General features: G+C 36.5%; 1 protein-coding gene across 5 annotated transcripts in view; it reads right to left on the bottom strand.

Moving 5' to 3' along the window:
• Positions 1-17,749, bottom strand: part of grid1a (glutamate receptor, ionotropic, delta 1a) — a 395,293-nt gene that overhangs the window by 369,850 nt on the left and 7,694 nt on the right. For 2 of the 5 annotated variants that reach the window (XM_036215433.1, XM_036215431.1), the window contains exons 2-3: positions 12,676-12,754; positions 3,829-3,916 (exon numbers count right to left, since the gene is read on the bottom strand). The exons of 1 other annotated variant lie outside the window; for it this stretch is intronic. The gene's annotated coding sequence lies outside the window, so the exon portion shown is untranslated. The remainder of the gene's footprint in view (positions 1-3,828; positions 3,917-12,675; positions 12,755-17,749) is intronic. 2 more of the 5 variants (XM_036215430.1, XM_036215429.1) reach the window with 2 other exon arrangements.

Below are 17,749 nucleotides of genomic sequence, written 5' to 3'. Positions count from 1 at the left end.
AAAACACAAAGTTGGATAATTATAAACTGTTGCATCACATAAAGACTTTTTTAGGTTCTTTAAAGAGATGAAACATAAAAACCTACATGAAAAGTTTGCTGATTTCTAATTATATAATGTAGGTTTGTTTCTGTCCTTAAACAGCATTCGGGTGTTTATCGAGATGTCGATTTTATTTGTGCACGTTGAAATCACATATGCCATCTTTTAATTAGTGCTGCATAGACAGCTGGTTCAGGGAGTTTACATAACGGAAATGTCACTTGAATTTATGCCACTATAGCAGATAGAAAGAGGATTTATTTTTTCTTTATTAGCAGAATGGAGGTGAGATAAAGAGGAGCCAAAGAGGGAATTGTGGGGGGAAAAAAAATGTTCCTTTGTCTGTGCAACGCTGCAAAGTTGGAGGTAAACAGGAACATTAGGGGTATTGGCCGCATCACACAGCTTCTCCTGAGGCAGAATGGCGCTTTTAGTTAAATGTTAACGTGAGCAACATGATTATGTTGTGTAGATTTTTGCTTTTTTTTTCCTTCCTTCAGGGATTTAATCAAACAACTTTGAACTGGAATTGTTTTTATTTTTTTACATTTTTGCTCCCATTTTAAAAACAAACAGAATGCTGGACTTTTGTAGCTTTTCTGTCATTAAACTATAGCTATAAAATGAAGTATGAATAAAATGAAGGTTATTATAGTCCTTTTTTGGACTGTTTTGCAAAATTTATGAGTAATTCCTCCAGTAAATCACAGTTCATTGTGTTGATCCTGGTGAATAAACATGACAAAAACAAAACAATGACAGTCATTTCTGTTGAGTTTTAATGAATATGAAGTACTGTATTAAACTTACTGGCCTTTTCTGCTGCTCAGCCAACATGAATATACAATCTCTGCACAACAGTCATCCTCCACCATCTGTTACAGGCCGGCTAAATTCAATATTTATGCTGTTAACCTTTTTACTGCGACTGAGTTGAAAAGATTTAAACAAGCAAGTAAGTTGTTGTTGTTGTTTCACAAACTAATGTTTCAAGACCTGATTAATGGACCAACTTGTCAGCTGTCAGTTGGTTCGTAAAGCAGCAATCAGCTGCAATAATGGAAGAAAATGATCCGCATTCGCCGTTAAACTGAAGCCTCACAAAAAAAATAGATATTATCTGACTTCCAGGGGAGAGTTTTTCCTGGCAAAATATCCTTGAAAAAACAGGAAAGTAATTTAATGTGGAGTGTGTCACTTCATTTTTCTAGTCATTTAAAAGACAGGATTTGATGCTCTGAAACTAAATGGTATCTTTAGCAGAGTATGACTCAAATGGAAATTATGCAAAACTGTCTGCCGACTGCAGGAAACATTACTTCAGATTTAGCAGTCCGAGCATTTTCTTCGACTCAAAATAAGGCACTGAAGTAATTTCTTTTTATTGTCGGTAAGTATATATAACTGAGATCCTTTGATATACATGAGCCACACAAATAAGTGTTTTTTTAAGTGGTTAGTTACAAAGCTTTTAATCTATTTAATGAACTCAGTGTTTGGAGAGATAAAAAAACTAGACCTAAACTTGGGGAAAAGAGACATTTGTAATCAGGGGAGTAACGACTAAACAACTAAATCAATGAATCGATTTATATTCCTACCAACCAGATCGTTCTGTCTGAGGCAAGCTGTTAAATAACATTGTTTCAAAATAAAATAAATTGATACCGGAAAATACCATTCAAATTAAGTCACAGTAGGTTTAATTTACTAAAAACGTCCAAGCTCCATCACAGCAGACAACGTACATGTGATGACAGCAAAAAGTGATCAACCATCATTGAAGTCCAGTAAGTGGAAGCACTTTGAATTTGGCATAAATGGGACCATACAGTATCTTAGGATGTTCAAAAATGTTTCCATTGTAATATTTTTTATAAAATCTTACTTGCTTGTAAACATGAATAATTTACACTTGATTATCTTGTAAGAAATACATGAAATCTGGAAAACTTCAGCTGCACTGTTCAGAACCAGGTATTGGTGGAAATTTTGGCTAAATAGTTCCCAGATCCATTTTTAGGTCAGTGAATCGGATCAGCAACCACAAATTATGAAATGAATCAAACTTAGTGTGAAATGTCTGTAATCGTTCCCATATTTTGCTAAATTTTATTACATTTTTCCCAAAATTGGGACTTAGAGCGACTTATATATGATGAAAATGGGTGACAGGGACAGAAATATTGCTTAAACGGGCCGTCATTCAGATAGAGCTCCTCCAGTGGATGGTGAACTTCACTGTACTAGGAGCAACTTTAAAGTCCCCGACTTTACTGACATGCTTATGGATGCTTTTGTGGAATTCTTTAAAGTAAGTATATCTGATCTCTGTTGAGGTATCCGCTTTATTTCTGATATTTTTTTTCATCTTTATCATACATATTTGGCTGCCGCAGCTCATACTCCAGAGCAACTTACTGTCCAGAAACTGCTGTAGTCAAGAAAGAAGATTAAAGATAGAAAAGTCAAAACCACTCAGGGCAAATGTGTGATAAATAGGAGTGTGTATTGGCAAGAGTCTGGCGATACGATACAATATATATCGCGATATTTCGCAGAACTGAACAGGAACAATTTTTCCCCTTTTATTGAGATTATAACTTAAATTGAATCTACCTGAATTTTTGTCTTTCAATGTAATAAAATGGTAAAATGAATTTATTTAATGATCACAGCATTAAGCAACTGTATCTCAAATACAAGTTGCTTTAACCCAGAAATTCATGCTGCTTTTCTTTTGGTAGATTACGAATTATTTGTTTTTTAGGGGAACAATCAATATTTTCTGATTTCCGCATCAAAATAGTTTTCAGTATAAGATAAAATAGAATGAATGTGCCGTAACTTTTACGTTTCTAAAAGTGTGATTGCAAGATTGCTAAATCTAGCATTAACTTGAATGGGTGCTTGAAAAGTGAAGAAAACCAAAAGTCAATTATTTCCAGAAATTCTTTCTTATCTGAGTCACTACGAAGCTCCATAATCCACATTTTTATATGATACTGGCAGCAATGTGGCGCAGAGTTTTGGTTTAGCACCCATTTCCTGTCAAAGTTAAGTAGTATATGTCTGACTAAGAGGCTGACTGAACATTTGAAAGATCTTGTTGTTGTTTTGGTCGCGGTGTAGAGCTGCTCATAGAGGCTCAGTGTGCTCTGCTGCCAACTAGTGGTTGGAGGTTAAGGTGGAAAACAGAAGCAAGACTGTGAAGGGACGCTCATAAATAATTTAATAAAAATTGTCAACATTTTAAATCGACACAAGTATCGCAAAACAAAATATCGCAATACATCGACAAATCGATTTTTTCCTTCACCCCTTGTGATAAATATACAACTCTATCAATTACGTATCAGCGCTAAATAATCCATCAAAATTATGTAGTTGAAAGAATGTCAACACTGGAGCTAAACCTTTTTAAGGGTTAAAGCCTATTTTTGGAAGTGTGTAAACACTGTGGTGGTAAAAAAAATGAAAAAATAACAGAGGTAACTGCATCCTTAATAGAATTTTTCTGCTGCAAACGTGCTAGGAGAACTGCCATAAACAGACTTGTCCAGGACATGACGCCTTCGCCCTCACTATAGCTGCATCCAACGGTGAGCTAAAAGAAGAAACAAGGCTTCCGAATGTGTTCCCAGAATGCAGTTCCAACATCAGCCTTAACAAGCATCAGTATCTGTGTGTGATGAACCACACAGGCCTTTAAAATAAACATGAGTCTGGGGAATAAAAATCGATGGTGAAGCAGCACACAACAATGATGAGGTCAGAGTGACTCACCGCAGTGAGTGGACGGGAGGCTGGGCGTCCACCTCTGAGCCTCCAGCCACACATCAATCGCTCATTCACATTTTGACCAGAGGTAAACCTTCACAGGGCACGGCATGTAAGGAAGAAAAATGAGGTCAGTGGATTCCACAAAGGCAGCAAGCAGAGGCAACAGTGAAGTCAGAGCAGAAAGCTGGCCTGTATTGTGATGGTTTGAGTGGAAGTGTATCCTTAGATGTCACGTCTGTTGGCCTAAGTGATAGAAAGCCTCTTTTGAATAACCTGGAAATGCTGCTCAGGCATCAAGATGGGAATGCAGAGACAACAGATGTTGCACAGGCATCGAGGCCCGTCCCTTTAGACCTCCCACGTTCCCAAAAAAGCCTCTGTGCAGAATTGAGATTCAGCTGATTCAGTGGAGTTCATGACATGTTTATTTCCATCTCCGACACTATGCGAGGTACAGACCAAGATGAAATCTGTTGTTTGTTGAATTCTATTCTTTATACCCATCTGTGGCTTGGGAGCACTTCGAGTCTGAACGCATCAAGAAACCTTCAGTGAATCAAAAGGGATAAATATTATTTGATTTTCACTTGGGAGACGTTGTAGCAGCCCGGCTGAGCTGCAGTTCACTTTCCTTTCCTCTGAGATCTCTACAAATGTCTTCAAATCTAACCTTAAGCATCGAGATTAAATGCAAAGTGAATTCCCAGAGGCAACCAAGGATGCACAGTAACCGGCGTGTGTGCATTCGTGTTCGGCAGACCTGTGCAATACACCTCTAAGGTTAGTCCCAGAGTTGGTAAATAATCATTCTGTGAGTTCACAAAGCTATTCTTGCATGTTTGGCTGCATCAGCAAATGCATTACCCTGATGGTTCTGTTAAACTTTCTCAAAGCGGAACCTTTGCTGAAAATAAGAGAAAATAATTTAAATTGAAAAATAATTATTGTTGATATTGCTTTCATTTTTTTTGTAAGTTTTGACGGATTCATTTAAAGAAGAAGCAGTGTTCTAAAACAAAAGAAAAATAAAACGGAACTAGAAAAGTTGCATTTCCTGCGATAATGCTAGTATGAATGCTTTTTGCTGAAGATGCTGAAGCTTTTTGCTGAAAACATTGACACAATTTAAGTTAATTGCTATTGTGATTTAATGAAAATTGCAAAAGCTATTTGCAAAATTATAAATTTGCTAAAAGGCTGGAAATTTCATTAAAGAACTGTGAAAGAGCGCTGAAGTTTACCTCAATTTCTGAAAAATTGGCTGTAAAATTGCTTAAAAATTCCTAATGCATGCAAATTTTGCCAAAATACTTTGTTTCATAAATACTAGCTAAACTCCAAAATAGCCTAAAATTCTTTTGTTAAAAATAAATGAATACATAAAATTCCTCAGTTAACTAAATTAGTCAAAAACGTTAGTCTGTTGCTGAAATAGAAGTTAAACCCAAATATAAATATAAAACCTCAGTAGAAAACGAATTAGCCCAAAACGTTAGCATGTTGCTAAAATGTCGCCTAAACTCCAAATTAGCATAAAAAAACCTCAGTAGAAACCAAATTAGCCAACAAAAGATAGCTTGTTGCTTTCATACTTGCTTTACTCCAAAATAGCCTAAAACTCCTAAGTAAACTAGCCAAAAACATTAGCATTGTGTTAAAAAAATTAGCTAACCTCAAAACTTTTTGAAAATGACTATAAAAAATGAAACATAGCCCATGAATATAGTTAAAGGCGTGTAGCTAATCTACTTAAAATTTTGAAATTAGAAGACTTTCTCATTCATTTCCTATGGGGCATATTTTGCTCAGTATTTCAAAAACTCTAGAGTTTATAAATACCAAAAAAATACAAGCAAAAATGTCCTGAACAAACTGAACATTTTGATACCAAGATTGCTAAAATTGTTAGAAGTGTGATTACGTTTTTAGTGCCAAAAAACGCGAGTAGGAGAATCACTATAACCCACTAAGCATTTACACAGGAAAAGGCTAAAATCCATAGTTTCTAGAAGTATCCAGGCCTTAATGCTAGAAAAACAACATGTATGCAAAAACAGATCACTTTCTATTTAAAAACAAGATGCCAGATTTTAATGTAAGATTTCAAAATAAATTGTTCGAAAGGCTTTATCATGCTGTTTCATCTAATCAGATCAAGCATATTTTTACAATATATTCTGCTTTACCGTAACCCGGTGTAACCATTTGTATTTTTAAATCAATTTCTCATTAGTATGATTTAAACTTTTCATAAAAACCCATTGTATAGAATTTAGTCTATATTTTCTGTCCTGCACTGCATTTTAATTCCACTAGGGGCAGTAGAAGGACTTTCAAAATGGCTGCCTCCGTGAAATCTCCAAAACACTTTTGGCGGGAAAAGTTTAGCTAGTTTTCGAAAAACGTTATTGCTGTACTGAAATAATGCAAAATGTGTTGATAAATATTTTTTATAATACAGTTATTACACAATGTTTGTATCAAATTTGATACAGTGAGTAAATAAGAGTTCTTTCCGGAACTCCCGTGTTACTATTGTTTTTTCATTGTTGTGAGCAAAAAAAAAAATGAATTCTGTCTATATTTCTTTTGTGGATTTCATCAAGGGGTTTTAAAAAATCTTACATTTTCTGACAGTTATTTATTGAACTGGGCTTCACAGGGTTAAAAAGTTGTAAATATATATATATATATATATTTATAAATCTCTTCTCTTCCTGCTTTAGCATAAACAAATTTGTGGGATGTTGTACCCATTTTGAGGTCAGGTCTTCCATAATTGCTAACAAGTGAGACACGAGCTGAATTCCGGCTACATGTTGGTTCCTTTATTGGATTACCGTTAGTGATAAAACAGTAATCCGTGCCCTGAGAAGGATTACCTCTGGTCAAAATGTGAATGAGCGATTGATGTGTGGCCGGAGGCTCAGAGGTGGGTGAGTCACTCTGACCTCATCACTGTTGTGTGCTGCTTCATCATTGATTTTTACTTTGTTCTCTGTGGGCAGAAACATTTGCAAGCAGAGAGAAAATCTACAACAATTTGTGTTTGTTTCAGATGATGAAAACACAATAGTTCACTGCAAAATATTATAATTTTTACAAAGTTATTCTGTCAATAACCAAATTTTTGCATGCAATATAACAAACTGCATCCACTGCCATCTGGTGTAAATATCATTAGAAATTCCTAAGACAGCATTTACTGTAAGATTCCAGCTCAATGATCCTGATAGCTTCTTCAGACAGACGTGTATGAGAGCCAGAAACTTTGTCCGCCTTGAGACATTTAAAATTCTGGCTTCAGGCTCAATGAAACTCATTAACACACGTAATCTCCGCTTGCAGCACATTCCTCTCGTGTCCTCGAGCCAAGCAGTGGATTTTCCTCTCACGGCTCTTTTTGTACAGTCTGACCTGAAGAGATAAAGCAACTATGTCTTTGATAACGTACTACAGAAGGAAGTCTGCTCTGGTTAACCATTTTATGAGCCCAGTGTGTGCAGTAGGGGGGTGTATTGGGAAGATTCTGGCGATACGATAAGTATCCAGATATCACGATATATCTCAAGACTACCAAAACAATTCTTCACTTTTATTAAGATTTAGAAAAAAAATCTACCTGAATATTAATTATTTATTTCATTGTAATAAAATGGTAAAATTCGTTTTATTTAATGATCATAACATTAAGCACTGGGACTGTATCTCACATAAAAGTTGTTTTAATCCACAAATTCAAGGTGCTTTTTTTTTTTTTTGGGTAAATTAAGAATTATTTGTTTTTAAAAGGAAGAATCAACAATGTCTGATTTCCACAACAAAATGTTTTTCAGTATAAGAAAAAAAAGTAGAATAAATGTATGATTAAGGAAATAAAGTGATGTCAATCTCCAACATTGTTGAATGTAGCGTTTAAACCAGGGGTCATAACCTTTTTGAAACTGAGAGCTGCTTCATGGGTGCTGAGTCATATGAAAGGCGACCATTTAAAATAACACATTTTGCGTAGTTTTAGTTAGTTATACATGATTAATAATGAATAATGATTCTCTTCTATGTAAAGACACTGATTTCTCACCATAATTATCAACAATGACAACAAGCTGGGAAACAAATATTATCAATATTCAGAACTTTATTAATTGTTGTAATTGTAATTTAGTAATTGTTACATTTTCAGATGATCACTTACATTTCATGGAAAATGTCCCATTTTCACTATGTTACTCCATTTTTATCATAATTTAATGTTAAAGAAAAATCAACGTACACATTTTTAAACAAATTTTGTCACATTTTGAACTAATGACCAAATCTGCAGCATTTTTCAACGAAATTAATGAGCTTTGAACTTGTGTAGGTCTAAAGTTCATGTATTATGAACATATTTTAAGATGTTTTAATTTGTAAATCTATCTAAATGCAAGTCTAGTTAAAAAGATAGCAACATAATAAAATGTAATTTTAGATGCAGCTCACAAGTGAGTTGTGCTAATTTTAGAAGAGACCTGAGGGCACCTTGTGGGGTCCTTGAGGGCTACCTGGCGCCCGCGGGCACCACGTTGGTGACCCCTGGTTTAAACAGTTTAGGAGCTTGAACGCCAATTCTTTCCAGAAACATTTCAGTGTGATGACAGGATGCAGAAGAGTGCTTGAATGTGTCTAAGATGCAGTCGGGGGGTTTCAGTGTAAAACAAGAGTCGGATGCTGAAGGACACTCATAAATAATTAATTCTGTAAATCTGGCATTTAGTTAACATAAGTTATATGATATGTTAATTGTTTTATGCCCTCTTTTTAGTCAATTTGTATTTTTTAACTAACTTTTACTGATTTATGTCAGTCTATTTATTTATATCTGTTTTTATTTATTTATTTCTAATCAATCTGACTCCTTTTAAAATTGTATCTCCAGTGTTTTCCCCAAAAGGGATCCTCCACGTCAGTGATTGACCCTTCTCAGTAAGCAGGGTTGCTGCAGTGGGATCAAAAATCATTTCCTAAATTTCAAAGGAGCACAAACAATCCACAATATCTTCCACTCACATGTACTAAAAACACAAAACGCACGGCGGAAGTCAAAGGACTTAAAAATATTCAAGATAAACTCACTCAAAATATAATATATTTCTGCCAACAGTGCCTGCCTCATTTCTGCACAAGTGAAGCTTGTAACAGGAGGAACTATTGTGCAACAAAATTAATGATGCAAAAAAAAGAGTTTGAAAAAACAGACACAGTTTAAGCTTTAACATGTCAAGTGCGGTGATAAAATACTCCACCTGTGAGGTAGAAGCAGTTTATAACACAGAATATAACCAAGCTCAATATAATACCACACAAGTCTTGTGTCATTTATCCAAAAGTGCTGTGAAAGTTGAACTTGCATTATTTATGATAAAGCTTTCTGAACAACTAAATTCTGCAGCATGTTTTTCTATTTCCAAAGGGCAGAATGACACGGAAGAGCAGAAGTCACTAAAGAGAATGTCACAAATCCCTCACATAACATGTGCCAGTGTCTCATTTTAGCAAACCCCATCACCAACTGCCAGCTGCTTGCTGATTGAGCATCCTCAATGTCCATAGAAGTTGAGTAAGGAACTGAGTGAGGTCAACCATGCTGGGATATTTGCATGTTGGTGGGCGTGTCCGTGCAATGTGCTTGTTTGGGCTTTGCTATCTCCACTGTGCAGCTCTGCACCCTCAGCTGATCTGACAGACCCTGACCTGCAGCGGTCCCTACAGAAGGGAAGCTCTGTTTTCACAAACGGTTACATCTTATGTTACAGAATGTGGACATGTTTGCATGTTAACAACCAAAAAACAGAAGATAAATATATTATTTAAACTTTTCTAAATGTTTAAAACTGGATACAGAAAAAGTTTAGTTGGCTCAAAAAAGGGGATCATGCTGAAAAAAAAAAAGGGTTTTCTTCTTCATGTTTTCACTTTTAAAATATCGTGAGGAGGGAAAGAAGTCTTACAGGCTACAATGGATACTTTGTACACAGTCCCTGCACTGCTTCAGAGACTCACATCCAAGACGTTTTATCTGGAATACACATGGTTATCAGGCTGGAGTTTATCTCAGCTCACACTGGGATTAGAGGGGACAACATCCTCTGCTTTAAAAGAAGTTTCCTGCTTATGGCCTACTCACAGCACACCAGCTGTACTAAAACCGGGCTTTAAAAGCAACGGGGACTTGATTGCTCGCAGTACCCGGCTGCACTCAAAATCCTTCTTTACCTTTCTTGCCTATGCACAGTCACTTTGTTTGCCAGTAGGTGGCATGTTTACTCCTTCTCCTGTCATATCTTGCGTACATCACCACTGTGATGACCAGTGGTCCCCAAAATTTTCTAGATCACGGACTGGTGTAACCCTTGTGTCATCTGGACCCCATAAAACCGCACAATGGTTAATATCAAACAATATTTTCACAGACTGGATTTTTTCCTGGTTATGCTTTGTTTTAAGTTCTCTTAACTTTTGCGGCTAAAGTTTATCTTTAAAATACCTCTAGCTGGTTTAAGCTTATTTGTACAATAGATTTTGTGTTGGAACCATTAAAATGTGATACAAGTTGGATGCCTACTTTAGCATCATCTAACTTTCAAGGTGCAATGGATAAATTAAAAAAAGAAAGAGAAGAATGCATGATCTTGATCAACAAGTACGGATGAATAATATTATTCTCACAGGACTTCAACTGGAACTCCGGGCACGGCCTGGTGATACCAACGTTAGCATGGATGCTAACAAAGCTGTGATAAATGCTAATACGACCGTGGAGAATCAGGTTTGAGTATTTCTTGCGTCTAAAGGGATTTTCTTGGACCTAAATACTGTTGAGGTCTGTCATCCGCTTCCTCGGAGAAAGAATACGGATAAACCAGCGATCCTGATTAGGTTTGTTAATCAAAAGCACAAGATAGCTCTGATGAAACAACGAATACACCTGAGGGGTTCGTCTGCTTATCTTAATGATCATCTCTCGAAATATGCAGATCTGGCAAAGCACGCGAGACTCCTACGAAAGAGAAAACAGATCCATTTCACTTGGGTCCAGAACTCCAGGATCTTTGTCAAACCACTCGGACCACTGGACCTGACTAAGCCTCCGGAAATAAAAGCCATGAAAGACTTTGAGAACTGTGGGATTACGCATGTTTGAACCTTTAATTGAAGCGAAGTAAGTGTGAAATGTGACCTCAAGAAACCGCTGAATGTGAACTTTGACCTGATTCTCAACTTGAGTGCAATTCCCTTGATATAACAGCTTACAGTCTCTAGTCATAACAACGATGAACGATTACGTGGCCTTAAACTTGTTCCTAAACTGTGATGTATCACTGTTTATGCACATATTCTTGATTTTTTTCTACTTACTATTACTTTATTATTATTATTATTCATTAAAGAATGCAATCTGGACAATTGTCTGTTCTATTGAGAATACTTTTAATGTTTTTTGCAGTGACTAATGTAGATGATTTTTCCTCAGGAGGTCTGGAATATGTTAAAATGATTATAGATTATCATCTGGATTTCTGATGCTGGTTGGTCCGGGGTATTTATTCTGGCGATGATGGTCTGAATATTCTTGGGCTTCTGGTATTGACTGATGTGGATGATGTTTTCCTGACGATAATCGTCTGAGTACATTTAGATTTTTGGTACTGATTAATATAAATGACTTGTTTGTGGATGTTTGAAATGTGATTTCATCACTGATCTTACTGATCCTTAACCTGAATCTATGATTGTAGGGTATAAATATTTGATATTAAGTCCTGAACTGGATTTTGATAATTCATGTAGAGAAAATGGTATGGTTGAGCCAAGGTGTGATTATATAAGTTCGTTTCCTTCCACTCCCTTTCAAGCGATCAACTTGTCATTTCATGTATTATTGCCTGAAATAAACCATTTCATTCATTCATACTTGCCACACAACCTTCTTAAATCATCACATTAATTTGGTTCTCTCTTTCTGTGTTTACATTTTACTTTGTTTTGGAAAAAAGTCTTAGCTTTGATTGGCTAATGTAGTTCAAAGAAATCAACGTTTGAGTTTTACAGAAACAACGGACCATCTCTTCATGTTTGTTACCTCTTTTGATCTCCAGACATCAAACACTTATGAGATCATTGCAACACGAGAGGTATCTTTGGCTGCATTAAAAAAGCTGTCATCCTTAGAAAAATATCTCTTTAGCCTAATTAAGGCTGTCGTTTTTTTTCATTGAGCCTTCTTGTTCGTCTTTTCAGCAGCATTTGTGTTGCTACACTAACATTTTGTAATGCAGAAGGTTCTTTCACTTGCATGAAACAAGAAGTACAACCCACACAGACAAATGAATACATAGAAACTAGACAAAAAATCAGTTAGAAAAGAGAAAAAAAAAATCTCTTTTCCAATTTTCTTCTCTGTTGTGCTGGATGTCACCAAGTCCACAACAGTGAGAAATAAAGTGTGAGACAACTCAGGAAAACAAATGAGGATGTAACCCTGTCACCAGCAAATGAAAAAGCTGAAAGACTAGAGGTTGAAGAAACAAAAACAGAGCACCAGTGAGAATAAGGAGGTGCTTTCTAAGAGTGGGAAAAGCAGCCTTGAGCAATCAGCCTCAAACTGAGGAGCAGGCCACAGAGGTCTGCTAAACTTAGTTCTTTTTCACTGCAACTCCTAAAAAGAAAAAAGAATCAACAGATATCACTCAAAGCAATTTATCAAACTCAGTGTAGCTCCCTCTGGATGAAAAAAAAGGCTTCATGAAAGGTTTTCATATTTGGGGTTATTACATGTCAGGTTCAATTTGTAAAATTCACCCCACATACGTTTTTTTATTCTCCTTTGATTCCTCGAAGAAGAAAATCCCCCCAAAAAGTGTCATCCATTCAGTCACAGCTGCAATCCCTGGAAAAAAAAACATTATTTGTCTGAAAATTCTGTTTCTTAACCCTCTAAATATTTAAATTCTACATTTTTCAATTAGTACATCCCACTGAAATTTATCAGATCACACTACCACCTCAGGTGTACCCCAGGGCTCTGTCCTGGGGCCCCTTCTTTTAACCGTATCTATCCACCTCCACTGCTTCACTGCAGACAACTTGCTCCTGGTTAAATTCAAAATCGAATGCAAAGTCTTGCTGCACGCCTTTAAAGGCATCCACAACTGTGCTCCTCCATATTTATGGAGTCTCCTCCACATTGCCACCTCCATCGGCTCCTTCACATCTTTATCATCTCTTCATCTGACTGTTCCGTCAGCCCACCTAAGCAAAAAAGCTTTCGACCACTCTGCTCTCCGAAACCTCACCAGTTTAAAGCTGCCTATTCCATATGAATGTAATTCACTGCCATTGAGTTTTACCCACTAACATTTTCATTTATAGTTTCTTCTATTGTTATGAAGTCTCATTGAGTCATAAAAAGTGCCTCCAAAAAAAAGTTGAACGTTAAATGACAAATGTGGACCTTTTTCTGCGCTGTTGTCACTTTTATGAATCAGTCATGCATCTACATTTCCTTCCCAGCTATGAGTTGACGAACTTGCCTGTCTGTTTAGTTTTCCTTAAAAAAAAAAAAAAAAAAAATTGCACTTTGTTTCTTAAAGAAATACATTTTTTAAAAAACGGCACATGACAGTCGTAGTATTCATCCTACACCTTTTAGGGTAAAGAAGACAATAAAGAGGTAGCTGCAAACAAACTGAAAACAGCTATTGTACATCTGTTTATCTTCCAAATGACGAGGAATGGTACAAATTAAACTGTATAATACCTCATCCTCAATCAAATGTGTAGAGAAGTCTTTCCATTAAGGCAAAACATTAGGAATTCCACTTTTACTGGAAAAAAAACGTCTACATTAAGTTTATGAGAAAATATGTAAGAGAAAGTGTTAGACAATCATAGAATAAGATATATCTAGAGGGGATAGGATGAAAAACACTAGGCTCATCTTATAGAGAATCTTACTTACTTTAAAATCCACAAACTGTTCCATGGAGGAACTAAAACAGGGAGGCAAAAAAGATTTTGGCAGATGCAGCTAGATACCTCAGCAGCTGCATGGCTCAGTTGGCTGGATGCAGGACTGGCGCCTGGGTTTGTTTCCCAGGAGGCGCGATGAGCCTACTCCAGTGTAAGTCACTAAACAAGACCCTTCACGCTGCTGCCTATGTAGTCACATGGGGGACACGAGTCTGGGTCTCCTTGTGCCTGTCCCCAGCCCAGATAAATTTAGGGATAGACAGATGTTTTTTTTTTTTTCCAAGGCTGATACGATACCGATATTTTTTTAAGTCTGGCTGATATTTAGCCCGCTATTGATTTGCTGTTAAAGTGAATATATTGGCATCAAATTTGACAAAAATACAAACTACGCCATAAAACTACATTTTTATAATATTCTGCACAACGTTGTGATATGGGGGGGGCAGATGTTTACCACAACATCAGGGGAATTTTTAAGTTTACGTACCTTGGACACATCCATGCAGGCGGCCTCAAGGAAAACTTTTCTCTCCACTATGGTTTAACCTCCCCCAACCCCCTTACCGCAAACAGTTTCAATTTCTGATTGACAATGCTGAAGACAGAGGCACGGCTGCCTCAGAGCCAAAAATAACCTGTTCAATATTGGCCCGTAAGATTTAAATTAAAAAAAAGGCCATAGGCAATATGTGTCGTAATACCCAATATCAGTGCCGATACGGTTTGTGTTGTAATACTCAATATCGGTGCCGACACGGCGAAATACCCCAAATCAGTGCAGACTCTGATATGTGTCAAAATACCCAATATTGACAACAATACGGATATGTGTCGAAATACCCAATATCTGCGCCAATACCGATATGTGTCGAAATACCCAATATCAGCACCGATATCGATATGTGTCAAAATAACCAATTTCGACGCAGACATCAATATGTTTTGAGATATGCAATATCGACGGCGATACTGATGTGTTTCGAAATACCCTATATTGAAGCAAATGCCGATATATGTCAAAATAACCAATATCAACGCTGATACCGATTTTTGTCGAAATACCCAATATCTGCACCGATACGGTTTGTGTTGTAATACTCAATATCGGTGCCGATACGGCGAAATACCCCAAATCAGTGCAGACTCTGATATGTGTCAAAATACCCAATATCTGCGCCAATACCGATATGTGTCGAAATACCCAATATCAGCACCGATATCGATATGTGTCAAAATAACCAATTTCGACGCAGACATCAATATGTTTTGAGATATGCAATATCGACGGCGATACTGATGTGTTTCGAAATACCCTATATTGAAGCAAATGCCGATATATGTCAAAATAACCAATATCAACGCTGATACCGATTTTTGTCGAAATACCCAATATCTGCACCGATACGATATGTGTCGAAATATTCAATATTGACGGCGATATGATTTGTGTTGTAATATCCAATATCAATGTAGACACCAATAAGTGTCGAAATACCCAATTTCAAGGCTGACATCAATATATGTTGAAATGCGCAATATTGATAGCGAGACCGATATTTTTTAAAATACCCAATATCGATGCCAATACCAATATATGCTGAAATACTCAATATCAGGGCCTATACCTAAATTGGCATTGATCGACCCTCTAGATAGAATACAGGGTTGTATTAGAAAGGGCTTCTGGTGTAAAACTTTCTGCCAAACCACATTTGCAGATGATGATCTGGTGATCTCCGACGGGATGTGTCGAAAGGTGATAACAATATTGCTAACTGATATGGCTTACAATGGAATTGCGGGGAGGAAAAATACATTTTTTTGCCTTAAATGTTATTAATTGCTTTGATATTGCTGAATGACCTCAAGAATAAATAATGTATGACATGGACTCCCACACATGGCCTCTTTTCCTGTGTTTCTTTAGTTCTATATTGAGTGTTCGTACTTAAAAAAAAAGCTCATAACTGACTTATGTATTTTTTTATCAGCTGTTTGTTCCCCAATGATTACGTCATAAAAAAGAAACGAAAAAGCAACACATTTGTATTCTTGAATGCTCTGAGTAACAAAAGGTCAGGAGATGGTGCAGGAAAGCCCCAGCTGTTCCTCAGACATAGATCCTTCTGGGAGCCATGCAGCTTCCAAATGAAGCGTCGAAGAAGACGTGTTACTTTCCGTGTAACATTCACGGTGGCTCCGGCTCAGCAAACCACCATGAAAGTGTATCAGCCAGTCCCTGTGCAGAAAATCATGACCCTGAAACTGAAGCAGCTTAATAGAATTCAGCCATGTTGCTTTTTAATATTCACTCCAGCCCTTTTTTCCTGCTGTAGCGTGTCAAAATAGACTTATGATAAAAAGCCTGTGGAGGAAGATGGATGAAATGCCGATGTCTATCAGCTGATGCAAGCATGACTTCAAGGCTGTGAGCAGAACTCAATTTTCAAGCGCCACGGAGAGAAGGAGCATGATTTTTTTATTTTTTCTTCTCTTTGCAAAGGTGGAAATGGAAGAATGGCAGCACCTCTAAAAGCGATTCCCATAGAATAGGTGCTCCACATCTTTGTTATGTTGCCTGACAAGCATCCATTTATTAAATCCCTACAGTTGTCTGAGGGCAGCTTAATGCCTCTGATTCGAGAGGCTCCAGAACAGATTGCAGTGCCATCACACACTGCCGCCCACTGTTTACTTTTACTGAATCATGTGCAAATGACACCAGGGTGCCACAATCAATACCGCATGCATCAATTAGGGTGATTCAGTATTCCTTTGAGATATCAGTTTATATGACTTCATTAATCATGCGTGTAACCATGTTATTTGCAGCCTTCATTTCGGTAAAGGCAGCATGGGAAATTTTCCTCTTCAGACGCACAAGTGAAAAACGTGTTGTGGGCAATGATGGGAAAATGTATGATATTGTAAGATAAAAAAAAACACAAATTAAAATAGATCGAAACGACAACATAAAGTTAAGTAGAACAGCTTTAATAATAATAATAATAATGTGATTTTTTTTTAACAATCTTTGTTTAATTGTTTCCTCTTGAGAATTGGTTAATTAAAATAAAAACTTAACTCATTAAATCTAATTTAAAAAAATTTCATGAAGGATTCACATACGGCGGCCCTGCAGTGCAAATCACACCAACAAATCACTCAGCGCAAAAACATATTAAGGATCACAACAATTAAAAAAGCAAAACAGATAATAAATAAATAATTCAACTTTAAAAATCAAAGCACCAAAACACAATTAAAAAAAATAAATAAAAATGAAATGTTTTGGAAAACCCAAGAAATGAAAATGAAATGTTAAAAAACAAAACTGATTCACTGATTATCATCTCTGATTGGATGATTTTTATTCAATTTCGTTTTATGTCAGATAACTTCTGGTTTAAATGATGGACAAATGTCATCATCAGAAACCATCAGAGATGTTGTATAGCAGTGGTCCCCAACCTTTTTCAGGTCACCGGTCGGTTTAAATTAGACTATTTTCACGGATCGCGCCAAATGGGGCAAAAGTTAGCATTTTTAATCTTCCGGTTTCTGAAAATCTGTTTTCAAAATAAAATGCTACAACAAGAAATTTGATGAGATTTGATTTATCTGCGTGTGCGAAACAGTCAAGTCTGTGGCAGCGTTTAGAGCGGTTTCATGAACAACTGTCTCAATAATTCTGTATGTCGAGGAAAAGTCCTGTTTTAGTCTGTAAACAGCAGCTTTATTATTTTTTCTTTTTAAGTCAAAGGCTCTTCTTCAGTTTTCTCATTGGCTCTTTTCTCCCCGAAAAAACTTTTTAAATACGTTTTATTGTTGCGTATTTTTTTGCTTTTTAGCTTTGGGCTACTAGATTAGCAATCCAGGTAGCCATGAAGGTAGATACTAAAGTCACATG

Source organism: Oryzias melastigma, linkage group LG15 (assembly GCF_002922805.2).
Source record: "Oryzias melastigma strain HK-1 linkage group LG15, ASM292280v2, whole genome shotgun sequence".
NCBI lineage: Eukaryota > Metazoa > Chordata > Actinopteri > Beloniformes > Adrianichthyidae > Oryzias > Oryzias melastigma.
Note: the sequence above shows the minus strand (reverse complement) of the source record. Positions and strands in the feature narration are given on the sequence as shown.